Source organism: Typopeltis vanoorti, chromosome 15, assembly GCF_054136105.1.
Source record: "Typopeltis vanoorti isolate ZY-2024b chromosome 15, IOZ_Tvanoo_1.0, whole genome shotgun sequence".
NCBI classification, from domain to species: Eukaryota; Metazoa; Arthropoda; class Arachnida; order Uropygi; family Thelyphonidae; genus Typopeltis; species Typopeltis vanoorti.
In genome coordinates, this window is record NC_143563.1 from 100,465,001 (window position 1) to 100,491,067 (window position 26,067).

Here is a 26,067-nt window from a genome sequence, read left to right on the forward strand (position 1 = left end):
AGCAAGATTTCAAAAAATTCATTTAATTTTTATTTTTTATTAAAGTGCAATTTAGTTATTCTTGAAAGGAAATGAAGACTTTGTCTGGTCCCCAGTGTTTAAAATCATGACAATTTGCTTATGGAGACTGCTTTTTTTTTTTTTTTTTTTTGTATGAAACATGTTTTGCTACTTTACCTATTTCTGTTACACCACTTTAGATGTTAACTGTGCTTGAATGTAACAGATGGCATAATCATTTTTTCATGATTATGCCATCTGTTCACTCCCCTAATTTTTCTGTCATGTCTGCTCTGTAGCCTTTCATAAACTGTTTTATTTATAAGTCAGTTCTCAAATCCATAAGCTAAAAATTAGTTTAAATGTTGTCTTGCATTCAGCTAATTTAGTGTTTTGCCTAATTTCTCTTATTTATGGGCATCTCTGTGTAATTGGAAGACTCATCATGGGAGGTCCACTCTGACCATTATTCATGTTCCCTCTTTTCTGCCTGTCATACTTAAGAAAGTTTAAACTGTTAGTCTCTCTCTTTCTCTCCTCAGAGAAGTATTCCACAGATCTGTTATCTTGGAGCACATCATCCATCACCAAAAATTCAAGTGACCAAATCTTTGCACAATAGTCAAGATGCAGCTGTATGTTAATGCAATCAACATAGAAGCAGTCCTTTAAGCAATTTTATACCTCTTATATATATGAGGTATAAATAATATAAACAAAGGTCTTATAAAATTAAGGGGATAAAAATCCCTTATTATTTTACAGCCAGTATGTGAAACTCTAGGATCAAAAACTACGATCTAAGAGTTTCATGCTGAAGAACTATTGGCGAATCCAAGCATGAGTGACCACCTGATCCCCTTAATTTACAGAAAAATAGCTGTTTGGATTTTCATCTTAGTTATAATATGATATATGGGCACACCTTTCTGGCATTCGTATAGTGAAGGTATGCAAGTTCTTTTCACTTAAACTTTGATATCATCCAGGTTTAGCTACTCACTGATGAGACCACAAAAAAGGGTTGAAACCGGTATGGGTAGTGACCTCTCCTCATAATGTAAAGCAGTATTACATCTCCTAGGAGCTGTGTGTTTTTACATCATGAGAAAATATCAAGGATAGTGAGGGAGTGTGCTCCACCTTTGCTTCGAGTTGCCTCGGTGTTGTACTACCAGGTGATCATTTACGCTTAGATTCGCTGATAGTTCTTCGGCATGAAACTCTTAGATCGTAGTTTTCGATCCTAGAGTTTCGCATACTGGCTGTAAAATAATAAGGGATTTTTATCCCCTTAATTTAATTAACTTCTCCAGAAAAATAGCCGTTTGGCTTTTCATCAAAGGTCCTATAACTTCAATTATGTACACCACCGCATCCTGATCTCTAGATTCAATTTCTTTCAATCCAGTACTAATACAGTGTATAATATTTTCATCCCAAATTGCATAACCTTGTATTTTGAACATTATATTGACAAGAATAATCCTTCAGAGTCTGTCACGTTTAATCATTCTTTCACAAACATGCATCATCAAATGATTGAAAACTTCCTCTCATATCATTTGCAATATCAGTAAACAGTAGTGACCTTAATACGGACCTTTGAGCCACTCCACTAGTCATCTTCATTCTCCAGATTCTAGATTCTCCAGATTCTCCAGATCAAGATTCTACTCCACTATATCCTACTCTCTAATTTATCAACCACTCCTATGCATACCACAAGCTTCATTCCTATTAGATCCAACTTATGTTTACTATGCAGTATTCTGTCAGATGAATTTGCAAAGTCTAGCAGTATCATGATGTACCTATTTCTCTTATCCAATTCAGCTGTCACTCCATTATAAAATAAAGTAATTTAGTCAGTTTTATGATGAGTAAATTTATATAGGCAGGACCTACCTTTCACAAAACCATGCTGCCAACTACTACAGAGATCAGTTGGTCTAATATGCTGTTTGTCTTGGAGTCTTGTTATGTAAAGCCACATTGTCCTCTTTCCACTTCCTTGGAACCTTGCTAGAGTTTGAACTTAATCATTTATTATTATTATTAGAATGGGCAACTCCAAGGAGTCCTTAGACTCATTGAGGGAGGCCCTAACATCATATCAAGAACAACTATTCAACATTCACACAGTATCTATCATACTTCGCCGTGAACTCATTCACAGTCATAGCACCCACAACAGACTGGCAGCTTATTCCATTCATTCATCACTCTCCAAGTAAAAAAACCTAGCTCTGATACCCTTGCTAACCACACTCTTGCCCAGCTTCCATGGATGGCCCCTAGTCCTCCCACGACCAGTCCTATTCTCAAAAATATCTTATGAATTAATCTTATAGAAACCTTTCAGCAATTTGAATTTCTCAATCATATTGCCGCTTTTCTGCCTATCAGCCAATTTCTGCAACCCATATCTCTTCAACCTGTTCTCATAAGGTTCATTCCATAGACCTGCTATCATCTTGGTCACTCGTCTCTGGATCCTCTCCACCTCCTCCCAATCAAGAAGGAACCCTGGCTCCCAAATCTGGGCACAGTAATCTAGATAGGGTCTTATCAAGGCTCGATACAGAGGAACAATAACCTGTTTGTCTCTGCTCGTCAAAGTATTTTTCAGCAACCAAGTGATTTGATGAGCTGGTTTAGCCACTTTTGCGATGTGCAACCTAAACTTCAACTGCCTATCCACCAGCACTCCCAAATGCCTGGCATCTTCAATCTACTGGAGTACAGTTCCACCAGTGTGGTATACTGCTGCTAATCTTTTCAACCCAAATTGCATAACCTTACATTTTGCCATATTAAATTGACATCTATTCTCCTTAGCCCAGTCCTCCAAACTATCTAAATCATCCTGCAAAATTTTGACATCCTGTGCATTCACTATTGCTCTACCCAACTTTACATCATCAGCAAACAGTGAACAGTTCCTCTCAGATCCTTTCCTATATCGTTAATGAACAAATTAAACAGGAGTGGTCCAAGAACAGAACAGAACCCTGCAGCACACCACTAGTCACAAGCCTGCTTTTGGACTCTACTCCTGAATAAACCACTCTCTGATATCTCTCCATCAACCACCCTCCTATCCATCTCACCAACCCTATATCCATCCCCATATGCTGCAATTTACTAATTAGAATTCCATGTGGTATCCTGTCAAAGGTCTTAGCAATGTCCAGTAGGATCACTGTAAACCCATTACCCTTATCCAGTTCAGCCATCACTGTGTTATAAAATGTGAGCAAGTTACTGAGGCCTGATCTATCCTTCACAAAACCATGCTGCCCCATATACAGTATCCCATTTTAATCTATCCATTCCTGTATTTTCCTCTTGACTATTTTACCAAGACCTTGACGATCATTCCTGATATGCTAATCGGTTGGTAATTTGCAACATCAGTCTTGGAACCTCCTTTATGCAGTGGAACTATTTTCCCCTCTTTCTACCCCCTTGGGACTAACTCAGACCCGAGACTCAAATTAAACAAAATGGTGAAAGGCACTGACAATTCTTTAGCTGCTTCATGTACAACACGAGCTGATATACCGTCCAATCCCACAGATGTATTGACGTTGAGGTTTTGTAATAGACTATTCACCTCCACTTCATTCACCACAATTTCCGTATAAGCTGTTGGTTCCTTCATTCCTGCAATGTCACCACCTGGATGATATACTCTTGCAAAGTGCTTGCTCAGTAATTCCACTATATCAACTAATTTGGTTACCTCCCTACCATCGGCATTCTTAAAAATCATTTTGCCGTATACATTTTTTCCTTTTACTTGCAGCATATCGAAAAAACTGTTTGGGATTCTCTTTAGCCTACATGGCTAATTTTCTTTCATATTCCACTTTTGCTTTTCTTACCACACTCGTTACCCTTCTGGCCTGCGCTTTATACCATTCATGTGCCTGCAGGTCACCTTTCTCTTTAAATTCCCTCCAGAGTTGTTTCTTTGCAAACAAATCTGGAGGGAATTTAAAGAGAAAGGTGACATCTTTAGGGCCTAAAGATGTCACAGAGAGAAAGGTGACATTTTAAAGAGCGAGGTGACATCTTAGGGCCTCCCTCGATGAGTACAGACTCATCGAGGGAGGCCCTAACATCATGTCAAGAACAACTATTCGACATTTACACAGTATCTATCATACCTCGCCTTGAACTCATTCACGGTCATAGCACCCACAACAGACTTTGGCAGCTTATTCCACTCATTCACCACTCTCCAAGTAAAAAACCTGGCTCTAACACCCCTGCTAACCACATTCTTGCCCAGCTTCCATGTATGGGCCCCTAGTCCTATTATTAAATTTAAAAAAAGTATAGTATAGTTATAGTATAGTAAAGTATAGCTTAGTAATAGATGCCCTTTTTCCTATAATTCACCTAACACACAGTCTGATAAGCCATTCAGACTGTGTGTTAGGTGAATTATAGGAAATACTGTATTCAATTCGAAATGATCATTTAATAATTAAACAATTAAAATAGTTTGGAAATGCAAAACTAGAGATACTGGGGGGGGGGTACATTCAAGCATGTGTCCAGCCACTCGTGGGACAAATGAGTGCCAAAATGATTATGAAGACCTCGGTACACTTTCCCAGGTTTCAAATCTGAATGGGCAGGTAATGACATTTATGTAAGGGCAAATATGGAACCAAGGAGATTTGAAATGTATGTACATGAATGCCTGAAAAAAGAGAGCGGTTTTTAGTATTGGTCAGCTGAACTTGGCCAAACTTTATTGGCATGAATGAGACCTGGTTGTCAGAGAATGATGTGGTTAAGCGATAGAATGTAACAGATATTGTATTTTTAGAGAAGATAGAGGAAATAGTACAGGAGGAGGGGAGGGAGGTATTATTAATGATAGTTGAAGAACTTCATCCAACAAAAACGGAAGTTAAGGAAAATTGTAGATCTGATGGAAATAGCTCATTTGAGGTTGTCTGGTGTGGAATAGAAGCCAATAGGACAAAGTATTGTTGATTGCTGCTATAGACTGGGGAAAGGGGTGGGTTTCCAGAAGACGTGGATGACATGCATTCATTGGCAGATTAGCACAACGAGTGCAGGCCAAACAATTATCATGGGAGACTTAAACAATGGTGATATAGATTAGAAGGAAGAAAGGGCACAAGACAAAATGGAAATCAAATTTATACAATCACTAAGGGATAATTACTTGAAACAGCATGCGATGGAAGGGACAACAGGTTCGAGTGTTGGATCTGGTAATAGCATCAGAATAACTATAGTAGCAGCAAATCTACCTCCAATCAGGGAAAGTAACCATGCAGTCTTGTCCTGAGAGGTTGCTCAACATGGGGAAATTTCAGTCAAATTTACAAAGCTAGTGATTATGAGAAGCTTAGAAGGCAACTTGGAGCAGTGCCATGGCATAAGAAGCTACATGGAACGAATGTCATTAATGCATGGGAAGCAGTCAGAGATTGTTTCAGTGAGGCAGTATTAGACTTCCATATGCAGAGTCAGCATATAAACTGAGTAGAGATTAAGTGGATGAGTAGTAATAAAGCAAGAGCTGCAAAAAAAAAAAAAAAAGAAAGCATAAGGGAAGGGAAAATAAAAAGTGATTAGCATGCTCATGAGTAATATGAAGTTCAAGAAAGAAAGGTAACTATTCTTCTTCTTATTATTATTACAGGTATCTCCATTGAGTCAGTAGACTCATTGCAGGAGACCCAACTATCAAAACAATATCTTTTTTAAATAACGAAACCTGTGGTGCGTTCATAATTAGAAGAAACACACGTATTTGGTTTATACGTGTGTTTCTAATTAAAAGCAATATCTATCATATCTCGTTTTGAATTCATTTACAGATGAAGAACTCACAACTGAGTCAGGCAATGCATTCCACTCATTCACCACCCTCCAGGTGAAAAACCTCGTTCTCACACCTTGTTAACCACACTTTTCCTTAATTTCCTTGGATGACCTCTTGTTCTTCCATCACTATCACACAGCCGAAACATTTCCCCTGCATCAATCTTATTAAAACCTTTTAGTTATTTAAATCACCAACTTAGTCACTCTCCTCTGAACCCTCTCCACAACCTCCTCATCTCCAAGGAATCCAGGTGACCCGACCTGAGCACAGTAATCCAAATGTGGAAGTATCAATGCTTCATAAAGGGGAATAACCTCTTTATCTCTGGATGTTAGTGTGTTCCTCAATAACCAAGTAATCCTATGTGCAATCTTGGACACCTTAGCAATGTGTCCCCTGAACTTTATCTCACTATTCACCAACCCCCATAAGTTCCTAGCCTCATCAATCTCTTGGAGTACCATTCCATCAATGTAGTACACAGCTGGTAATCCTTTAATCCCAAAATGCATAACTTTACACTTTTCCAGATTGAACTGATATCCATTACCTTTAGCCCATTTTGCCAGCTTATTTAAATCATCCTGCAAACTCTCAACATCAGCTTGCTTTTTTATTGCACTATCCAACTTTGCATCATCAGCAAACAACTGAATATCTTCCTTTAAGCCATTTCCTAGATTTGGTCACCTGGTTTTCAGAAGGACGAAGAGATGTTGGAAAGGGTCCAAAGGAGATTGACTAAAGTAGTTTCTAACCTCTGGAATGTTGAGTATGAGGAAAGATTGAGAAGATGTAATTTGCAGAGTCTAGTGGACAGGAGGAAGAGGGGAGATATGATAGACACCTACAAGTTAGTAAGGGATTGTTATAGGATCAGTGCTGGAGAAGTTCTACAGAAAATAGTGGGAGATCAGGGGAGATCCAGAGGTCATCCCTGGAAACTGTATAAAGAGCATGTGAGAAGCAGGTTTTTTTTGTACAGAGGTGTAAATGATTGGAATGCCTTACCTGAGAGTGTGGTGTCTGCAAGGAGTTTGAGTGTGTTTAAGACATGGTATGATGAGCTGTGTGTGTGATGAAAAAGACATCCCAGATGAGTCTTTGATTCCATGAGGTCTTGGGGTAATAATAATAAATTAAACAACAATGGCCCAAGCACAGAGCCCTGAGGCACAGCACTGGTCACCTGTCTCATCCTGGACTCTGCTCCTCCATACAACACCTTCTGGTATCTCTCCCTGAGCCATTCTTCTATTCATATCAACAGTTTAGTATCCATCCCCATCTGCTCCAATTTGCGCAACAGTATTCCGTGGGATATACTGTCAAAAGCTTTAGCAAAATCCAGAAGTACCACTGTGTAGGCATTTCCTTTGTCCAACTCAGATGTCATTCTATTATAAAAAGTTAATAAATTGCTAAGGCAGGATCGACCTTTAACAAAACCATGTTGGCCCCTATAGAGTATCATATCCTGATCCACCCATTCTTGAATTTTGTCTTTCACCAACTTTTTCAATATTTTTACCATCACTCCCGAGATAGTGATTGGTCTGTAATTAACTACCGCAGTTTTAGAGCCACCTTTATGCAAAGGAACTACTTTGCCTTCCATCCACTCCCTAAGGACCATACCACAGTTCAAACTTGAGTTAAATAACCAAGTAAGAGGCATTGCCAATTCCTTTGCACATTCACGCAACAACCGAGCTGATATTCCATCTAAACTTACAGCAGTGGTTTCATTTAAATTTTGCAATATACTGAGTACCTCTGATTTCTTAATTTCAGTTCTCACATTAGTTATTGCTACAGTTTCAGAGATATCTTCACTTGGGTGACAGACTTTTGAAAAGTGATCACTCAGTAACTCTACTATTACATCTGAATTTGTCACCTTAATACCATCAGCACTCACTTAAATTATCCTTCCAAAGTCATTCTTCCTTTTACTTGCCACATAGCAGAAGAACTCTTTGGGATTACTCTTAATCTCCTTGGCTAAGGTCTTCTCATAATCTGATTTAGCTTTTCTTACTATGCTGGTAACCTTCCTAGCCTGAGCCTTGTACTGTTCATGGGTGTACTGATCACCTTTCTCCTTGTAAATTCTCCATAATATATTTTTTTTTTTTCAAATCAAGCTTGATACTACTACTCATCCATTTAACACCTACCTTGTTTGTCTTCCTGACCATGGGGACACAATCTGATATCGCCTTCCTCAGATACCTGCTGATTTTATCCCATGTACCACTAACATCTTTCCCCTGCAATATGTTCTGTCATGTGATGGCTGCAAGCTCACTATGAAGCTTGTTATAATTGCCTAACCTGTAGTTCCATATATACTACTTAAGAGAGAAATCCACAAAGTTTGCAAACTTTTGCATAAATATATGCATAAGTAAGGTGTCACGAGGACATCTTACTTATGCATATATCTTCTGAACCAATGACCAGGTCCAACACTCTCACACGTGTCCCTTCAGTTATATGCTATTTCAAGTTATTCTTATCTGAGACCTCCATCGAGTCAAGGACTCATTGAGAGAGACTGTAAATTACCCAACCCAGCTATCATACCTTCCCTTAAATTCATTTACACTAGATGCACTCACTACCCATAAGGGCAAATTATTCCACTCACTCACTGCTCTCTGGGAGACAAACCTAGCTCTTAATGCTTTCTTGACTGAGAACAACCTTAACTTCCATGGATGCCCCCCCCCCTGTTCTCACCCCACCTTCCATATAACGAAAAATTGCATCATTTGAAATTCTATAACACCCATTCAAAAGTTTATAGACGTGTTAACCAGAGTCTGTAATCCATGTACTCGCAATATGTCCTCATAATCTAAGTCCCATAATCTGGATATAATCTTCGTAACTCTTCTTTGCACCCTTTCCACAGCTTCTTTACCCCTTGAAATCTGGAGACCAAATCTGTGCATAGTAATCCAAGTGTGGTCTAATCAATGCCTTATAATGAGGCAAAATCACTTCCTTATCCTTACATGTCAAGGTTTGCTTCAACATAGCAATTATCCTCTGAGTTGTATTTGCAACTTTTGCTATGTGACCTTTGAACTTTAAATTCTTATCCACCAATACACCAAGATCCTTTGCCTCTTCAGTTTATTGTAGCATAACCCTGCTAATATAATATCCTGCTGAACTCTAATCACGCTGAAGTGATTAGAGTTCAGCATGATTCAGCTGAAGTGATTAGAGTTCAGCAAGAGCTCTTCAATCTCATTTTTACTTTACACTTACATTTAAACTGAGAGCCATTTTCGTTTGCCCAGATTTTCAGTCTATTCAAATCATTTTGTAATTGCTGAATATCACTAGCATCCCTGATTGCTCTGCCTATCTTCGCATCATCAGCAAACAATTGCAAATCTGATGATAGACCCTGCTTGATGTCATTAATGTATAGATTGAACAATAATGGCCCAAGGACTGAACCCTGAGGTACACCGCTGGTTACCTTAAATCTAGCAGATTCACACCCACTGTATACACTTTTTGATATGTCTGTCAACCATTCCCTGATCCAAGTCAATAGATTATGTTCCAATCCCATATTCTCCAGTTTACATAACATCCTATCGTGTGGTATCCTATAAAATGCCTTAGAAAAATCCCACATTATCATAGAGTATGCATTCCCTTTATTCAGCTCGGCAGTAACATTGTTATAGAATATGAGCAAATTGCTAAAACATGACCTTCCTTTAGTAAACCCATGCTGTTCCTGCAGAGTATAGAATGCTTGTCTGCCAATTTCTGTATGCGAGTTCTTGCCAACTTCTCTAAAATCTTCACTACCACACCAGAATACTAATAGGTCAGTAGTTAGACACATCAGTTTTTGCACCACCCTTGTGCAATGGAACTATCATACATTCCTTCCATTCCTGTGGTATCATTCCTGACCTGAGACTCAAGTTATACAAATGTGTGAAAGACCTAGCCAATTCAGCTGAACATTCCTTTAACAAATGGGCAGATATTCCATCTGTCCCTATTGACAAATTCTTATCCAGGTTATGCAAGAGCTCTTCAATCTCATTTTTACGAACCTGTAACTCTTCATCCAACGTAGCAGTAGCACCATGCTACATACACCTGGTTGATATATCTTAGCAAAGTGAGCACTCATTAACTGAACAATCTTCTTAGCTTCCGACACTCGTGTACCATTTGCATTCAATAAAGTTATTCTTCCACATTCATTCTTTCTTTTGCTTGCGGCATAATGATAAAATTCTTTTGGATTGCCTTTAGCTTGCATAGCTAATTTCTTTTCATACTCCATTTTAGCTTTTCTCACAATACTCATTACTTTTCTGGTCTGAGCTTTATATAATATTTCATAACTCCTCTCACGATATTCTTTCCACATCATCTTCTTGTGGATCTTTAGCTTAATAAGAATAGCCAAGAATAGCATACTCTTGACCAAAGATAATATTCTTCTAAGTTGATCATAATTTCCAGCTTTGTAATTCTGCATGTAGCCTGATTTAATCGGAGCTTCAATACAAGTAGATACTTCTCAAGAAAGAACAGCATGATCACTGTCACCAATTGGTGGTAAAATAGCCATACTCTTGACAGAGATCCCTTCTGATGCTATAAGCAAATCCAGCACTCTTCGACCTTGAGTTCCTTCTTTCACATGCTGCTTGAGAAAGTTATCTCGCAACAATTCAATAAATTCCCGTTCTTTCTGATCATGAGATTTCTTTTCTACCCAATCAATGTTTGGAATATTAAAGTCTCCCATAATGATCATTCGCTTGGTACCCATAAGGCTAAATTGGCTATGCATTTATTCGTCCCCAACAACTGAGCTGCCAGGTCTGTAGCAACACCCTCCCCCCTTATATTTCATTCTGTTAACCTCCACTTCACACCAAATAGACTCAAACTCATTGCTACATGGGATATTGTTACCATCATTGTTTTCTTGTATTTCTACCCTCACTGGACTTAAGTCATCTGATATCATTAATAGCACTCCTCCTCTATCTCTTTTCTCATTCCTAAAAATAGTATATCCATTACACTCGATCCCACTTACCATATCTGATTCTGATAGCCAGGTTTCACTAATGCCAACAATCTTGTATTCAATAAAGAAACAAACTCAACCCCTTTGTTTCTAATGCTACTGGCATTTGTGTATAGACATAATAAATTATGACCTAGCTTATTCTTATAATTAGATATGCATTGTATTTGGTCTTGTTCTAGAATTTTCTCTTTTCCTTCCCCAGACATACTTAAAAGGTCTGAACCCAAAGCATGTTTTACCACTCCTTCACCACATATCAAATTCCTGACATGTACCCTCAAGGGGTGTACAGGATTTGATAGTACTACATGAAAAAAATTACATCATTACTAACTTCCTATCTACAATTTTCCTCCAAATCAGTCTGTTACTTGTCAAGACTCCAACATCATTATCAGATTTTATATTTCTATCGTCTAAGGCACTTTGTACCGTATCAATCCACCTATATCTTAGTCTTCCTCTGGGTCATTTTCCTGCCAACCTGGCAGAGAACACTTGTTTTGCTAATCTTTCCTCTCCCATTCTGTTCAAGTGACCATACCACCTGAGATTAGCTCTGTTAATGCATTCCTGGATGCTGATAATGTCAAGTTCTTTCCTAACATCCTCGTTTTTAATATGATATTGCCATTGATGCCATCTGTTCACGCCTCTAATCTTTCTCAGGACTCTCATATCTGCCGTCTCTAGTCTTTGGTCAAGTGTTTTACTTCTGACCCAGCTCTCAGATTCCTAAGTTAAAACTGGTTTGAACACACTCTTGTATACAGCTAATTTAGTGTTCTGACTAATTTCAATCTTATTCCATATGAATTTATTCATTTGACTTCATACCAGCATTGTTGATTCTGTTGTCTATTTCCATATTTAATTTACCATCTTCACTACAAATCATGCTTAAGTATCTGAAATGTTTTACTTGTTCCACAAGCTCTCCGTTCACAACACAGTTGACATTTTCAACAATTCTACCTATTTGCATTGTCTTTGTCTTTTTATTGCTGACCTTCATGCCATATCTATTACAACAGTTATTCAATTTAGTTGGGTGAATCTTGCAGGCTTGTAGCAGATTTATTTAGAAGTATAATATCGTCCGCATAAAGCAAGGAGCTGACATTAATATCTCCAATTCTGATAACATGTTTAATACCACTTTCCTTCATAATGTGAACCATATAGATAATGTATATCTTTGTCTTACACCATATTTATCATTAAACCATCTTTCTGTACTTCCTTCAATTCTAACTGCTGACCTGCAACTCAAATAAAGACTAAGTATTGCTTGATATAATGCCCCATTGACACCATATAACTGTAGTGTATTGAATAGCTTCTCTCTTGGCACCTTCATTTATCAAGTATACTGGCATAAATCTTGCTAGGAACACTCAGTAGGAAAATACCTCTGTAATTCTCACATTGTTTTATTTCTCTTTTTATATATGGGTACTATTAGAGCTCTACTCCAATCATCAGGAATTCATCTCTCTGTTCAGGCCTTCTGAACTATGCAGTACAGCCACTGTAAAACTTTTATTCCACCATACTTCAGCATTTCTGGTCTAATATCATCTACTCCTGTTGCCTTTCCACATTTCAAACCTTTGATGGCTTTTTCTACTTCAAGTATGGATATGTATTCCTGACTGTATGCCTGTTGAGTGTTTTTTACCACTGTGCTATCACTGCTTGTTTCATTTAGCAATTTTTTGAAGTAATTACTCTATACTTCAAGGATATCTTTTTATTCTGTTTTCATGTGACCTTTATCATCTCTAACTCCTTTTACACCACTCTTTCGTCCATTTCTAAGCTTCTTCAATATTATTTATTGATATTTATTTTCTATGTGCTTGCCAAAGTCCTCCCACGAGTTTTGTTTAGCTAGTTTTACACAGTGTTTCGCTTTCTTACATTTGTTTCTGTATTCTCTAAGAGCACAAGCTGACTTATTTCCCAGGAACTTTTGATATGGTTTCTTCTTTTCCTTCACTGCCTCTTTAACTTCCTGTGTCCACCATGGAGTTCTGCTTTTTCTATCCTTGCAGACAACTTCACCACATGCCTCTCTGGCTGAATCAATCAGGGTTTTCTTCAAGGTTTGCTTTTGAATTTCCAAGGTTGGTTCTTGTTCTCAAACTCTTTCATTTTTTCTTCAATAATCTTTGTGTATTTTAGTCTACAGTTCACATCTGAGAGCTGCTCAACTTTTATTTGCTTTAAAACTTTCTTACATGTTATTCTTTTCAATATGAAATTCAATTTTATCCTGCTCAAGACTAATAGTGATTGCTTCCAATTTCAAATCCTCTGTACACTGGTGTCCTGCACCAGGGAGAAAACATCACTATCAACAATAACATAGTCAATGAGATTTTTCTTATTCCTTGCCTCTTCTCTCCATGTGAATGTGTGCACATTTTTATGTTGGACTGGTTATTACTAACACCATGTTCCATGTCCTGAGCAGAAATCCAACAGGTATTTGCTATTATTATTAGATTTGCTCTTTTCTCCAAATTTTCCCCAAACATTTTTATATGTCTATCACTTCCTACTCTGCTATTTAGATCCCTAACAAGGACCAACTTTTCCTTTTTCATTGTGTCAGTAGCTTTCTCTAGAGCCTCAAAAAATTCCTCCACTTCTACCTTAGTAGAGCCTTCTGTGGGACCATAGGCACAAATCTCATTGTCCAATTCCCCATTCTGATATTTGCCCACATCGCTCTACTTGACACTGCCTGCCATTCAAGATGAGCCTCATATTTTGTCCTGAACACTATGGCTACTCCTTCTTTTCCTTGATTATCATTGCCTGAATATAACATTTTGTATTTATTGCTCAGAAAGATCTCGCCAGTTTTTGTCTTTTTTGTTTCAGCCACCCCTATTATGTCGATCTGGTACTTATCCAATTCCTCAGCTAGCTCAATTTCTTTGCCATTCAGGCTTCTTATGTTGATAGTACCGATCTTTAACTCTGGTGATGTTGAGTTGGGGTGTGCTTTCAAATTTGTTCCAGTAGCTGACTTTTTGCTGTTTGCCCTGGTTCCCTGGTGAAAACAACGGGGGGGGGGCCTTGTTTAACCAGGCAACGCTCCAGCCAGCATGAAATTTTGTCACGTTTGTACCATCATTTTGTATATTGGTTTAAACCAATAAGAATATAATTTGGTCATCTAAATCCCAAATTGCCAACCCATCCTCGTTCATTAAGTATCCAGGTAGATACCCAACAGGGTACACCACAAGAAAGTGAGGATTGGATATTAGGTGAGAAACCCTGGTCGGGTCTCTGCATTTCTTTAAAGGCAATGTGGAGGTCCCCTCTAAGTTATACAGCTTTGACCCTTAAGCACCCCAACCATGTTCTAAGTCATTTATATCTTTATCACTTTTGTATACCATAGCTGAACTTTCACACACGTTTTCCCATTCCTCCCTTGATGATCTCGCTTCCCTGATTCTGTACATTGTCTCATACCAAGAAGTAATTTCTCCAGGCTTCTGATGCCAAGATTAAATCTTGAGTGCGCTGCTGAGGTATTGTGTTAATGGATAGTGTGTCACCTGCAGTGAGTCTTTTGACTCCATGAAGCAGCGATATAAATAATAATAAGCAGTAATTGTGGGAGATTCTTAGGCAATGTGTTCTAATGATGCACCACTCTCCTTGCAATAAACCTGCTTCTAACCTCTTTGCTCACATTGTCCTTATACCGCCTCTAAGGATGATCTCCTGTTCCCCCATCATTGTAAAGAAACCTCTTCAACTTTAATAAGAATCCACATGCAAAACTATTTCATATCACTCCTATCTGCTAGATTAGTAAATTCCATCTTCTCAATCTTTCTTCATATCTACTCTGCTCCTTGCAGTTCTTCCCAGCTTTGCATCATCTGCAAACATCTGAATATCCCCATGCATATCTTCTCCAATATCATTAACATACAGGTTAAGCAGCAATCATCCCCAAAGAGACCCCCCCCCCTTGAGATATACCACTAGTAAACCTCCTCTTCTGGGATATACTTTCCCATACAACTTGCTGATACCTATCAGACAGTCAATCTCCAATCCAGTGTACTCATCTAATATCCAGCCCTGTCTGTACTAGTTTTAACTATCAACTTATGTGACAGTCTATCAAAAGCCACTGTGAAATATATTTATACTACTGTGTATTATGTCTCCCTTGTCCAATACATCTCTCACAAATTAAAGATACCAAGAAATTATATACTTGGTTTAATCCTTTATCCAAGTGTAAGCAAACGAAGTTTGCACTTGAAATATAATCAGGACTAGGGCAACTCATATATAGAAGCTAATGACTTCACATCACTTGTCTTAGTTCCTGATTATATTTCAGGTGCAAACTTTGTTTGCTTACACTTGGATAAAGAATTAAACCAAGTATATAATTTCTTGGTATCTTTAATTCGTAGTATAACCAGGTGGAAACACTTCCAACAACTATCTCTAATCCAGAGTATTTTATTATTATTATTATTACTACATGACACCTCCAGGGAGTCCAAAGACTCATCGAGGAAGGGCACTTACTCTACAGCTTTCTGTCTCTACTAACTACAACGAACCACCAGTGCCATCTACTGCTAAATACCACCTCTAGTATTTTCACAGACAATCGCAAACATCCATGCCCATGGTAGGATTTGAACCTGCAGCCTCTTGACTGGAGAGCGGACACGCCAACCACTTGGCCAGCCAGGCTGGCGATTTTAATAATAAGGTGTGATACCTTTTGGCAATTTGTATATGAAAAAATGATTTCTGCATTACTTCAACCTTAGTGTTGTCTCTAGGTCTGGCTCACATTGACGAGACCTCAATAAAGGTCGAAACTTGTCTGGGTAGTGACCCTTCTCATAATGCATAACATTATATATACTCATAATGATATGCGCTTTGCATCATGGGATACTGTGGGCAAACGATGTGAAGCCATTAGCTTCTATATACAAATTGCCCTGGTCCTGATTATATTTCACGTGCAAACTTTGTTTGCTTACACTTGGATAAATTATTAAACCAAGTATATAATTTCTTGGTATCTAATTTGTAGTATAACCAAATGGAAAAACTTCCAGCATCTCTCACCTTACTGTTATAAGTAAGCAGATTACAAAAAACATGACCTTACTTTAGGAAATATGTGCTGTTTCTTAGAGAGAGAGAGAGAGAGAATACCACTGTCAACCCATTTCTAGATCCTGGTTCCCACTAACCTCTCTAACACTTTAATCACATCTGGCACACAAATTGGCTTATAATTTGAAGCTTCAGTTCTGTCGCATCCCTCATAAAGCAATACAATCTTGCATTCATTCTACTCCTTGGAACCTGACCAAGTATAAGACTCATTAACTGCCAAACCACCCTTAACATGCTTACACATCAATAATTACAAGAACACAAAGCGTCCATTGAAATTGATATTTCAATACTATCAAAATAGATGGATATGATGCCAATATTTTGGATATATTTTATCCAACCAAGAATATTTTATCCATATGGCCATTTAGGTGGTTAAACAAGCATGACAAGGTAATGTCAACTTCCCTACATGTACATTCAAAACATGCTGATATGTCAGGTCCCCTCAGCCTTATTAACCTCAGTTTTACTCAATGCACCATATATTTCTTGTTCACTCAGTTTCTCCTCTCCTGCCACTGCTCTCAAACTCCATATAAGTGGAGTTTGAGAGCAGTCATATTCACAAGGATGAAATACCTTTATGAATGCTCCCTTTAATATCTCAACTATATCCTCCACAGTTATCCTTTTATATATCAAAAGAACTCCAGGTTTTTTGGCTTCATCATCTAACTGCTGCTCGTAATGTACTTTTTGCTACCCTTACCAACAGTCGCCCTCCTTGCCAGTTCTTTGTACTTCTCATGGAACCGATATTACTATGCAACCAAAGATGTGAGACCCCTCAACACTTCTGTGCATGTCAGAAGAAGGCGAATCCATTCTGATAATAGGATCTTCAAATCCTCTGTACACTCTGGTGTCCTGCACCAGGGAAAAAACATCACTATCAACAATGACATAGTCAATGAGACTTTTCTTATTCCTTGACTCTTCTCTCCATGTGAATTTGTTCACATTTTTATGTTGGAACATGGTGTCAGTAATAACCAGTCCATGTCTTGAGTAGAAATCCAACAGGTACTTGCCATTATTATTAGCTTTGCTCTTTTCTCCAAATTTTCCCAAAATATTTTTGTATGTCTCACAATCACTTCCTACTCTGCTATTTAGATCCCCAACAAGGACCAACTTTTCCTTTTTCATTTTGTCAGTAGCTTTCTCTAGAGCCTCAAAATATTCTTCCACTTCCAAAATAACTGAATTATTCATTTTCTATTTACTATTAATGCTTTAAAGTGCAAAGAATTTGAAATAGATGAGGGAGAGTTGCCTGTAAAGGATGCAAGTGATTTGGATAAATGTTTAGCCATTTTGTAGGTGTCTATACTACATATTAATAGATGAAAGAAGGGGTGGGGTATTGGATTTGTGAATTTTAAGGTCCTGGGGTAGTTTGATATAAGGCTTAGGTTTTAGAGTAATTTCTTTGTCACATATGCAGGTTATTTCTTATGGGGAGGAAAAATATGGAAACAGAGGTTTGTATATTTGTATATGGATCATTTTGAAAAATCAAGCGTTCAACACAGCTATACCAAAACCAGTAGTTTGGCTGCACTATATTGATGTTTGTTGTTTGGCCTCGTGGTACAAACACATTAGATATGTTTTTGGTGCATCTTAATGGCCAACATCCTAAAATAAACTTCACCATACAAAAAGAAAGTAATGTTTCCTCTTTTTAGATATATTAGCGACATGACTTCCTAATGGCTCATTATCCTTCTCTTTCTAGAAAACCCATCTAAATACTTACCACTCACACTGGTAGGTATTTATATAAAGAATCACCACCACCACCACCACCCTTCCTGACAGTATGGCATTCTCAAAACACTTACTCACCAAGTCAGGGCTGTTGGATCAAATGACACAGCTCTTGAAACTGAGCCCAGGCAACACTTTGCACACATTCTTAGCCAATGGCTACAGCCCATATAAAACAAAACGGATAAAATATTATATGAACACACACACACACACACACACACACACACACACACACACACACACACACACACACACACACACACACACACACACACACATTCTCCTACACCCAACCTACAGGATTTCAGCAAAACCGGTGAGAGAAAATAGTTCCGTACTACTTTCAAACCTTTTATTCAGCTAGCTACTTTCATGTGTTTTAAAGATAGACTACATTCTCTTGAACATCCAGGAGTGTGTAGTATAAAGTTCTTTGTGTCTGCAGTTTAGCCTACTTTGTACAGACTGGTAGATCACTTAACATTCACCTTGAACAACACAAAAATTAAATCCAAGATCATCTGTATGGCAAGCTCTGATTGGTATATTGTTCTCTGGATAGTCTATCAGATGGTGACAAATTTCTATATTACATGCATGGATAGGCTTATGTGTTCGTCACACATGTTGATTTGGATTTAAATGGTATTGATGCAAACACAGATTGATAAGAAAATAACTATTTATTAACTTAAAAGCTAATATTTCACTGGTATTATATCCAGCATCTTCAGAGCACACAAACAAAGTTTGTTACAAATATGAGACAACCACAATCTGGTGTAACAGTGGGGCTAGTATAAGTAATTGCAGCATACAACACAAGACTAAAGTCCTAATACGGCCCAATGTAAGTTAAACAAAAAAAAAAAAACAGTTCTATATTACATAGAAATTGTTACAGGTCTGAGAGGGCTATTCTTAGAATCGGTATCAGTTATTAAGCCCTCTCCCAATCTCAATAATTATGGTTGTATTAATTTACTGAAATGTGAGAGATTATCATTTTAAGACCATTATCATTTTAGCTGGACTTCTCTAAATTAGCTTTAGTAGTTATGCAACCTGCAAAAGGTACCATGTAAGGACGTTAGGTGTTACAATTTAAACTATTTCTACAATTACTTAGTTTATTGTAGTTATCAGAGAGTTGTTGTGTATGGTGGGGCAGTTTCAAGGAGGCAGAGGGTTACAAGTGGGGTCCCACAGGGCTCAGTACTGGGACCTATATTGTTTAACCTTTATATCAGTGACATTGTCAGTGGATTGCAAGGAGCTATTCAGTTGTTTGCAGATGATGCAAAGCTGGGAAGGATTATTAGTAATAGTGCAGATGTGGTAGCCCTGCAAGAGGATTTGAATAAGCTAGATAGATGGGCAAATGAATGGGGTGTCAGTTTAATGCAGCAAAATGTAAGGTCTTGAGGTTTGGGAAACATCGATGTAATGCTGCATACTCTATGGAAGTAGAGGAGACTAGATCTGTTGTTGATGATTGATACAAACCTGGAATTTAGGGGACATATTGCAAAGGTGGTGAAGGTAACACAGAGGATTGCTGCAATAATGAGAAGGACACTGAACTGCAGAGATAAAAGGGTTATCATTCCGTTGTATAAGACTCTGATCAGACCACACTTAGACTATTGTTCTCAGATTTGGTCCCCAGGATTTGAAGGGGATAAATTAATTGTGGAAAGGGTGCAAAGGAAGATAACAAAAGATGGTTTCAGTACTGTACAATGTTAGTTATGAGGATTGGCTGGGGGAATGTGGACTGTAGAGTTTGGTGGATAGGAGAAGGAGAGGTGATATGATTGAGACTTTTAAACTGTTGAAAGGTGGTTACAGGGTTGACACTGGGGAATTCATTTGCTTGGTCACACAGCGGGAAGGAGTGATGACAAGAGGCCATCCCTGGAAGTTACGAAAGGAAACCGTGAGCAAGAGAGTGAGGACTGGTTTCTTTGCATGGAAGGTGGTTGAACCATGGAATGCATTGCCTGATGGAGTGGAGAGAGCTAGAACAGTCAATGAATTTAAGGAGTGGTATGATAGACTTTGTGTTTCTTAGGGGGGGGGGGACCTACCCTCGATGAGTCTTGATAGACTTTGTTTTTCTTAGGAAGGACCTCCCAATGAGTCTTTAGACTCCATGGACCTGGATAATAATAATTGCTGTATGCCTGTCAGAGTTATCTTTATGCTCTGATGCCAGGTAGAAAACCCATGAAATATTAGTGAGTTTAATACATGTATTTTTTCCCTCTTTGTTTTGGTTATACCATTAAGCAATTATTATGAGATGAACAACATCTAAGCCTTTCTTTTACATGTAGAGGTTAAGAGGATGGTAAATTCTTAGAGGGTGAATGAAAGAGGCTCAGTATGCTGTTAGCTGAGTGAGACTTCCTGTAATGAGTTATTCCGTTGGGACTTCTTAATATTATTGCATTAATTGCTCATGCCTGAATATTTCCTGTTTTCTTCATTGTGAGGGAAAACAAGTGACCAGATCTGCACACACAGCAATGGTCTAATCATTGGCTTAATCAGCAGATCAGTAGACTCTTGCAATAACTACAATTAACTCTGATCTTCCTTTGAATTTTAGGATTCAGGCAACCATCGCACCCAAGTCACATTCTCATCTGCTTAGAACACATAGTTCTACATACCAGATATGTCATGTGCAATCCGTAGTGAAATTTGAAGAACAACGGTATGTTGTGCCCTTCAATTGGAAAAGGCCTAAGCTCGAGTCTCGTCATGATGGTAGGAATCTTTATATGGACTTTTTCAATCGAAGGTGAGTTAGCCGATCTTATAAGGAGGCAGCAGGGTATTTTCCTCCCGGAAACTCTGGTTTTTCATCCCACATACAGATAAATTGGCTCTTCAGAATACACTCAATTTACAGACGAAGAATACTAGCTGTGGTGGTGGGCAGTAGATGGCGCTGATGTAGATGATTGGTTATAGTGGTGGAGACCGAGAGTTGTACAATAGGTGTCCTCCCACGATGAGTCTTCGGACTCCTTGAAAGTGTCACGAATAATAATAACAATAAGTGATGGGGTGCTTAAGGGTCAAATCTGTATAACTGAGAGGAGACCTCCACATAGCCTTTAAAGGAATGCAGAGAACCGACCAGGGCTTTTGACCTAATGTTCAATCCTCACCTTCTTGTGGTGCACCCTATTGGGTATCTACCTGGATACTGAACGAACGAGGATCGGCTGGCAATTTGGGATTTAACCAACCAAATTGTATTCTTATTGGATTAAACCAGTATACAAAACGATGGTACAACATGACAAAATTTCATGCCAGCTGGGGCGTCGCCCAGTTAAACAAGGCCTCCGTTGTTTTCACCAGGGAACCAGGGCAAACAGCAAAAAGTCAGCTACTGGAACAAATCTGAAAGCACACCCCAAGTCAACATCACACAACAGAGGCCTTGTTTAACCGGGCGACGCCCCAGCTGGCATGAAATTTTGTCATGTTGTACCATCGTTTTGTATACTGGTTTAAGCCACTAGAGTTAAAGATCGATGCTATCAACATAAGAAGCCTGAATGGCAAAGAAATGGAGCTAGCTGAGGAATTAGATAAGTTCCAGATCGACATAATAGGGATGACTGAAACAAAAAAGACCAAAACTGGTGAGATCTTTCTGAGCAATAAATACAAAATGTTATATTCAGGCAATGGCAATCAAGGAAAAGAAGGAGTAGCCATAGTATTCAACACAAAATACGAGGCTAATCTTGTTGAATGGCAGGCAGTCTCAAGTAGAGTGATGTGGACAAATATCAGAATGTGGAATTGGACAATGAGACTTATTTGTGCCTATGGTCCCACAGAAGGTTCTACCAAAGTAGAAGTGGAGGAATTTTTTGATGCTCTAGAGAAAGCAACTGACACAATGAAAAAGGGAAAGTTGGTCCTTGTTGGGGATCTCAGTAGCACAGCAGGAAATGATTGTCAGACATACAAAAATATTTTGGGAAAATTTGGAGAAAAGAACGAATCTAATAATAATGGGAAATACTTGTTGGAGTTCTGCTCAGGACATGGACTGGTTATTACTAACACCATGTTCCAACATAAAAATGTGCACACATTCACATGGAGAGAAGAGGCAAGGAATAAGAAAAATCTCATTGACTATGTTATTGTTGATATTGATGTTTTCTCCCTGGTGCAGGACACCTGAGTGTACCAAGGATTTGAAATTGGAAGTGATCACTATTTAGTCTTGAGCAGGACATTGAATTTCATATTGAAAAGAATAACATGTAAGAAAGTTTTAAAGCAAATAAAAGTTGAGCAGCTCTCAGATGTGAACTGTAGACTAAAATACACAAAGATTATTGAAGAAAAAATGAAAGAGTTTGAGAACAAGAACCAACCTTGGAGATTCAAAAGCAAACCTTGAAGAAAACCCTGATTGATTCAGCCAGAGAGGCATGTGGTGAGGTTGTCTGCAAGGATAGAAAAAGCAGAACTCCATGGTGAACGCAGGAAGTTAAAGAGGCAGTGAAGGAAAAGAAGAAAGCATATCAAAAGTACTTGGCAAATAAGGCAGCTTGTGCTCTTAGAGAATACAGAGACAAATGTAAGAAAGCTAAACACTGTGTAAAACTAGCTAAACAAAAGTCATTGGAAGACTTTGGCAAGAATATAGAAAATAAATATCAAGAAGGTTGTAAGATATTCTGGAGGTTGTTGAAGAATCTTAGAAATGGATGAAAGAGTGCTGTAAAAGGAGTTAGAGATGATAAAGGTGACATGAAAACGGGAGATAAAGATATCATGATGATTGGAGTAGAGCTCTGATAGTACCCATATATAAAAAGGGAAATAAAACTGAATGTGAGAATTAGAGTATTTTCCTACTCAATGTTCCTGGCAAGATTTATGTCAGTATACTTGAGAAACGGTTGAGAAGAATTGTGGAAGAAAAGCTTGGTGAAGAACAAGCTGGATTCAGTCCAAATAGTGGTTGTCAGGATCAGATCTTCACTTTGCGACAAATAGTTGAGAAAGCATGGGAATATAACAAAGATCTGTATTTAAGTTTTGTCGATCTGGAAAAGGCATATGACAAGGTGCTAAGAGAGAAGCTATTCTATATGCTACAGTTATATGGTGTCAATGGGGCATTATATCAAGCAATATTTAGTCTTTATTTGAGTTGCATGTCAGCAGTTAGAATTGAAGGAAGTACAGGAAGATGGTTTAATGTTAAATCTAGTGTGAGACAAGGATGTACATTATCCCCTCTGTTATTCATTATCTATATGAATTACATTATGAAGGAAAGTAGTATTAAACATGATATCAGAATTGGAGATGTTAATGTCAGCTCTTTGCTTTATGCGGACGATGTTATACTTTTAAATAAATCTGCTACAAGGCTGCAAGATTCCCCAACTAAATTGAATAACTGTTGTAATAGATATGGCATGAAGGTTAGTAATAAAAAGACAAAGACAATGAAAATAGGTAGAATTGTTGAAAATGTCAACTGAGTTATGAACGGAGAGCTTGTGGAACAAGTAAAACATTTTTGCTACTTAGGCACGATTTTTAGTGAAGATGGTAAATTAAATATCGAAATAGACAACAGAATCAATAAAGCTGGTATGGTAGGAAGTCAATTGAATAAATTCGTATGGAATAAGATTGAAATTAGTTGGAACACTAAATTAGCTGTATACAAGACTGTGTTTAAACCAGTTTGAACTTATGGATCTGAGAGCTGGGTCAGAAGTAAAACATTTGACCAACGACTAGAGACCATAGATACGAGAGTCCTGAAAAAGATTAGAGGGTGTGAACAGATGGCATCAATGGCAATATCATATTAAAAACAAGGATGTTAGGAAAGAACTAGACATTGTCAGCATCCAGAATGCATTAGTAGAGCTAATCTCCAGTGGTATGGTCACTTAAACAGAATGGACGAGGAAAGATTAGCAAAACAAGTGTTCTCTGCCAGGTTGGTAGGAAAATGACCCAGAGGAAGACTAAGATATAGGTGGATTGATACGGTACAAAGTGCCTTTGACGATAGAAATATAAGATCTGATAATGTTGGAGTCTAGACAATTAACAGACTGATTTGGAGGAGAATTGTAGATAGGAAGTTAGTAATGATGTAGGTTTTTCATGTAGTACTATCATATTCTGTACACCCCTTGAGGGTACATGTCAGGAATTTGATAATGATAATAAGTGATAAACTTGCTATGAAACTGTGTGCATAATATATTGTAAATACTAGGTGATGGGAAATCAGACTTGAAGGAGGGGAAAAAAATGTTTGAATGTTTGCTTCTTTTTTTTTCTTTTCTTTTCCCCTAACAAAAAATTCTAAATCTTCTTGAAGAAATCTGATATCACCACTCTTTAACTCTCTCCAAAAGTTGATACTGTCAAACAACTGGGTCTGATCTGAGATGATTTTCCCTTTGTCATTTCCGACTGTAGGTGACTTTGTAGGCATTGCCCACAAATTATTCGTGGTGCGATTTTTACAGGGTAGTTCCCCATTGCTCCCCCCCCCCCCCCAATTTTATCTGGGCTGGCACTGGCATATGGCTGGGATGCATTCATGACTGTAATCCATCTGTATTCATGGGGCTGGTTTGCCTGTTCTGGAGGATGAAAAACCTTAATTTCTGGTTGAAAAACCCCGTATCTCCATATGGGTTGATAGTGGTAAACTGATTAGATAGTGTTTCTGTTCAACCAGTAGACTAGAAGTTGGAATTTTGCTGTTACATCCATATTTGTGAAAGTCTAGGTGGTAATACTACTGTGTGTATGTTTCCTCTTCCATTTTATAGTGCTATAGCTAAGCTCTAATAATGATCGCCCACTTTACATTTGAGAAGATGGATAACAGAAGATAAGGAAATAGTAATAATACACTTATTCTTCTCTATTCCCTCTATACCAATTTATTCCCTTTATTCCTGATATTCTTGGAGAATAAAGGGAATAAATTGGTATAGAGAAGAATAAGTGTATTATCACTATTTCCTTATCTTCTGTTATCCATCTTCTCCCGAACTCCATTTGACTCCGTAATATATCATAAATTCTTCCATCTCCCAATTGACTTACACAATAGGAGGCATTCCTGTTACCATCCACAGCAACTCTAGATTCCTTGCCTTAAAATTGGCTTTCAAAAAATAACTCTCCAAATGCTTGTCCTTCCATGATCAAATACAGTCCCTTTCTCTCGCACATAGCTCTATCTACAAATGTACTCCAAGTATCCATGCTTGCTCTCGTGTCATTCATTACTGCTACTTTCCTAAATTCTGGGCAATACATTCGCTATTTTCTCTTACATTTTTTCTGCTACACAGTTCCTAATATTAACTTCGGCTCTGTCACCACCTGTTTCATGCTTTCTCTCACATTTGTTCCAGGCATCATTATAATCTCATCCACATTCTTGCCTTGCTTTATTGCCATAGTCACAGCATGGCAAACATGCACATACCATTTCTACAGGCATGCACTTTAGCATTCTATTCTGTACACTATTAATCACTGAATCATCATGTATTTCTCCTCACAGATTCATTCATTCCTTGCTCACAGATCTCCCCATCCCTTCCTGTTGGACTCCTAACTTTCATTCCCTCTCCCAATTCTCCTTCCCTCTCTCTTTCCCCATCCCCCTTCTATTATTCCCATAACTTTCATTCCTATGCTTGTCTGTCTTACATCACTTAACATATACAAATCAACTCATTTTTTATACCCTCTACTTTTCCTCTTAGAGCCCCTCTCTCCAAGCATCTCATCTCAATTTATCCAATTACATAATTTTATCCAGTATGTGGAAAAGAAGTTTTCTTCCTCTTCATATACAAAAGAAAGTGCTGAAAGCAGTTAGCAAGTATTTCAGATACGTGTATGGTATTTTGACATTGTTTTGTGTAAAGTTTTGCTGTTTTGTTTTAAAGCTAGAAAAGAGTTGAATGATATTTTTTCTAAAATTTTCTTTTAAATTTAATCTCACTCCGCTAAAATAACTAGATTCTAATTTATATGGTTATGTGATTTCTGGTCTTCCCACTTTCCCAAATTAACC

General features: G+C 38.0%; 1 protein-coding gene across 1 annotated transcript in view; it reads left to right on the plus strand.

The window, feature by feature from the left end:
• The window catches only part of LOC150099030 (metal cation symporter ZIP14-like), a 281,749-nt gene that overhangs the window by 67,630 nt on the left and 188,052 nt on the right, over positions 1-26,067 (plus strand). The window lies entirely within an intron of this gene.